Raw genomic sequence first — 5,229 nt, 5'->3', positions numbered from 1 at the left:
TATTATATTTATATAATTATATATATGCATTTAATTATTCTGACTATTTATCAAGTTTAAAGTTGTTATGTTAATGTACACATATTTATATAGGCAATGGCGAAGCCAGGATTTTAACATAGGGGTGGCTTACGCACGGCGACGGAAGCATGATTTTTTTCGCCGGGGAAAAAAAAGGTTTAAAAACGTAGTAATTTTTTTGGACAAAATATGGAGGTTTTGGGGCAATAAATGAAGGTTTTTATACAAATTATGGAGATTTTGAGGCAAAATATGTAGGTAAAAAAAATCCACCGTAAGCAAAGTCGAAAAATTCAAAATTTTTACACTAAAATTTTGAATTTGAAATTTTTACACTAAAAATTTGAAATTTTTACACTAAAAATTTAAAATTTTTAAACTAAAGAATGGAGCTGAAATGTTTAAGTTAATTATATACTTTGATGGGTTAAAATAAATAAATACAACTAGTTACCGATATGATTGCATCACATACCTTAAGGGGTTAAATTGAAATTTTAAGTAATAATAAGGTAGTAGAATATAAATATGTTAGAGAGTTCTTGAAAACCGTGTACATTCATCATCAATCACCTTACTGTAAAAAAAAAAAAAAAAATAAATAAAAAAAAATAAAAAAACTCCATTAAAACAAAAACTTCAAGCTCACTTTTTTACTAAGTACTCCGTAGATTTTAATGTCCGATTTCAATGTACACTAAATTACTAGTATTTTGAGGAAATTCACCGGTTGCACGTGCAATCACCGAAGCTAAGATAGATCCGCTACTAGAAGTATATGGGCTTGGGGATGCTCAAAACAATTAGCATTATGAAAATGGTAATGGACTAGAAGTATATGGGCTCAATAGGGGATGCTCAACACCCCAAAGCACCCCTATTGGCTCCGCCATTGTATATAGGTGATAGTTTGTTAATACTTTCGTCATCATTTTTTAAGGTAATACTAGCTTTGTAAAATAGAAGTATGGTATCAACCTTACTATTCATTTTTTTATTTTATTTTATTTCAACCACTGATCATTTATACGTATCACACATGTTCGGGCGGAAACCCGAACCCAGTCGACGGTACCCGGAACACATACATTCGGGCAATGTTTCTAGGTAGAGCCGTAGAGGTCCGTGAACGAATCCGGTAAAACATCCCCCTATATGGTCAATATATACCATCATTATTGGTGTTCAATTGTTTTAAAGAAAATCATGTCATCCCTAAGTATGGAACTCATGACATCTCCTTATCTTATGACACAAAGTACATGAGGGAAACCGTTGGGCTATGCCCGCAAGTTCTGTTATGAAATAACTTAATTATAAAATATAACTACTAAATATATTAAATTCTTCAATCTATCATATTTTATTCTTGTTAATTATTTGTTCTTAAACAAGCAAATTGTCAGCCGAGCGGCGGCCAGCCTGGTATGCATTCATGCATTTGGGTTGAAGTCGATGAATTTTTGTGTTACATATGATGTTCCTAGAGAATTGTATAGTGGGTAGTATACATTGAAATAAAAAATTGTAAGCTGCATATGCTGAAGATGTTGCTTCAGGCTGCTTTTAAAAAGGTGCCTGTAATGTTTTACAAAGCTTGCTATGCCAAATGGAGTTCGAATGAGACGGTGATAAATCAGCACGCAAAGATCACAAAATTTTACAATGCACTATCATACAAATGTCCTAAACACTATTTTAAACTAACCTCGTGCAATTCAATATACCATAAAGTCCTAAATGTAGTCACTTTCATCTAAATACTTCAACCTAAATAGCTTAATCTCTTCACATAGGCACCAAGCCAATTGTTGTATAACTATATTTATAATCATAAATTCATCTATACAACAACAACAACGCATGTATTACACTATTAGAAGAAAAACATATAGGACGTTATATATTACATCACACATATAAGAAGTTATATATTACATCACAAAATGGCTACTGCAATATTAAGTAAATTGACATAGCTAAGAACAGAATCTATAAAAAATATTTACTCCCAAGTATAGTGATCAGTACAGTAACATATAAGATTGATACTTAAACAACATTACTAAATAGTTAACTAATGCCTTCAACATGGTAGATGACAATATGAATCACACATTAAATTTGTGTTTACACACATAATATGAGCTAACTTGAATATCAGTTAGACAGTGAACTCTAATTTATCACAACCTTTAAATATCTGATATCAGTCAATCAAAGGTAAAGTATTATACCTGCATATTAGCAGGAGTTGAAAAAACACAAATTCTTGTTTAGCACGCATAATGACTGAAAAGGGTGAAACAGATGATTGAAACCCTAATAATTGATGACAGTCACAACAAACGAAGAAACATGAGCCGTTCGAAGGGGTCGATGGAAGAAGACGGTGAATGAGTCGGTGGTAGCAGCAGCAGCGGTGGAGGAGAAGGATAAGGTAACAGCGGCGGTGTTGGTAGTAGCAGCAGCAGTGATGGTGGCAGCGGCAATGTTGGAGAGCTTCCTGCTAACTGAACTGTGGATCATGCATATCACTATATCAGTATACTTATGCCTCATGGCTTTTCATATAATTATTCCACACAATAAAAGCTGCTTGAAAATTCTTACATATTAGTTTTCCAGAAACCATGTGAATGTGTAATTGGTGGTAGACTTTTAGTTACAAAAAGGCAGTATTAAGTGAGGCCGAGCACCGGACTGAACCAAGCGTGGTTGTAGCCATTTTTTGGTTCAATCATGTGCTTGCTTGTTCATGCTTTAATTGGTTCGAATGGTCAAGTCCTCCTTCATAAGTTGCCACCAATACTGATTGATCATCCACACTTCTTTGAACCCAACTCAAACAACATTAAATATAATATAAAGAAACAAATTAGAACATGAAAGCCATATCGATCGTATATCTGGCAAATGGTTTCTCACCTCCTTTTTTGGATGGACATGTTGGAGCATGAGAGCATTTAAAATAAGCTCTCGGATAAGGATTATCTCTTGTGACCTTTTGTCCATATTTCCTCGCCATCTTTAACCAACTCCTTACAAAAAATTATACAATATACATATTCATAACTAACATATTCACGACTAACGTTGAGTGTACAGAAAAAACACTCACAAAATGGGTCGAAGTTACACTACCTTGTGATTGGTTTATGAACTCGATTCGGTACATTGACATCACTGTTATGTTGCACTAATGTGCATGAATTTTAACTACAATTAACTGTGATTCATAATAAAATTGATGTAGTACTGAATCATGAACAAATAAACAAACAAAAGCCAAATAACATAACCTAACACCTTACCACATAAAAATGTTTCAACAAAATCTAAATAAAAGATCACTTTAAAGCTTTAGCCGCACATTACAAAATACAAAGTCAACCAACATTAAATCCAGAACACATGAAGAAGCAACAGAAGTGACTAACTGTTGTGCACTTTGTAGTTCAATAGTTAATATTTCAGGTACACGAATAAATGGAAAATATAGTACCTTGCATTTTATTCCTATAATGTGAAACAAAAAATGCAGCAAAGAACAATCCCCAAAATAAATTTAAAATCATAATAATTAGGGTTTAAAAACATTAACCAATATATAGAATCAAGGACATACGTACGCAATTATTTTTTGTCCCCACCTTTACCAGCAGACTTCTGCTTAACGGAATAACAATCCGACCTTTAAGCGTCGGAATATGCATTAATTGATCCAAACCTCCGATTACCCAAAACTTCTTTCTACATTTATCAACTTGATCGTTGTCAATTAAGTTAGCCGAGCGACTTCCAGGGGTAAAACGAATGGTTGCGGACCAAAGCGTATTTGGGAAGTCGAAATTGGCAAAACAAAAAATTAGGGCCCAAAATCATGCGGGGATAAAGCTAACAACATTACACCGACAGTCGGAAACAATATAGCGATGGTGACACAGTGGTGGCGATGGAAACGATGTTTTTCGGCTGTCCCGACGACGATTGGTGGCGATGAAAATACCATTAAAAGTCGTCTAATGAATGAAAAAAAAAATACCTGCGAAGGAGAAGCTAGATAAATCAGAAACTAAGAAGCTGGACGGCAAGGGCAGATACGATGATGGTGGGTGTGACAAACTTGACAGCCGTTAACAGATTAAATCCGGCGACGATAGCAGATCAGAGGAGGAAAAATCGCCACAGTTGTAGGGTGTAGACTGTAGACAGGAAGAAAGGTCGGGAGAGGAAGGGAAGAAGCTTCAAGAATTGTGTGTTTAAAACCGAAGGAAGAGGAAGAAGTAGGTGATAAATATCTAGAACGAAAAAGACTAAAATACCCCTACTATTGTAAAAGGCATTTGCTCAATTGTAATATTATTATTATTAATATTAATATTAATATTAATATAGTCAAAATTAATACCAATATAGGTACAAAACTGACACTTATTAAATATATCTGAAATACAATAAATAATCCAAATGAACACTTATTTTCCCGTGAAGGAGTACAACAAATCATCATAAAAATAAGCTAAATTAATGAACAACTTGTTATATTTCAGTAGCCTTATAACTACCTTTAGTGGCCTGGTTCAATATATTCAAATTGAAAGAACCAATAAAAGAGAGATGTGTTGTAGAAGATATAGGAGAGAAAGAGGTTGAAGAGAGGTGTGATGTATTTAATGTATATGTGTGTTTTTGTAACTTACATTATGCACATATATATAGTACAAATTTTACTATCCATATTTGACTAATTACCATCCATATTTAACTACTAAATTTACAACACTCCCCCTTGGATGGTAATTTTTTTTTAAAGAGCAATTAATACTGCCTCGTTAAAAACCTTGCTAAAGAAAACCCAGTGGGATAAAACTTTAGCTAAGGGAAAAAGAGTGCAGCATAGAGTTGACTCCCCCTCAAGTAGACAACGCTGAGTCGTCACATCTTTTGAACTTGCCTCATGCCAATATTGTGAACGTATGTTTTGAAAACAGCGATTGACAGTGCTTTGGTATAAAGATCAGCAGAGTTGTTGATTGAACGTATCTCATTTTAATCTGGTTGTCTTTTACGAGATCTTGAGTATATGAGAAGAATCTGAGGTTTTCATCTGAAACTGTATCATCTAAATCTTTTATGTACAAGTTTGACTGTGATTTGTCTAAAGTCTCCTTCATGGTTTGCTCAAACTGTTGTTTCAATTCCTAT

At 33.9% G+C, this 5,229-nt stretch overlaps 1 long non-coding RNA gene across 2 annotated transcripts; it reads right to left on the bottom strand.

Moving 5' to 3' along the window:
- Nucleotides 1–2,110: 2,110 nt before the first annotated feature.
- LOC139898194 (uncharacterized) lies at nt 2,111–4,298 on the bottom strand. Of its 2 annotated transcripts, none has more exons than XR_011776913.1 (3): nt 2,950–4,298; nt 2,635–2,864; nt 2,111–2,539 (listed from the first exon to the last, which is right to left on the bottom strand). It is a non-coding gene; the product is annotated as an uncharacterized lncRNA (long non-coding RNA). The 2 variants fall into 2 exon arrangements; XR_011776912.1 differs by having other exon boundaries at nt 2,635–2,852; nt 2,950–4,296.
- Between the last annotated feature and the right edge of the window lie 931 nt (nt 4,299–5,229).

Source organism: Rutidosis leptorrhynchoides, chromosome 3 (genome assembly GCF_046630445.1).
Source record: "Rutidosis leptorrhynchoides isolate AG116_Rl617_1_P2 chromosome 3, CSIRO_AGI_Rlap_v1, whole genome shotgun sequence".
In the NCBI taxonomy this organism is placed as follows: Eukaryota; Viridiplantae; Streptophyta; class Magnoliopsida; order Asterales; family Asteraceae; genus Rutidosis; species Rutidosis leptorrhynchoides.
The sequence above is the reverse complement of the archived record's forward strand: the minus strand, read 5'-3'. Positions and strand labels throughout refer to the sequence as shown.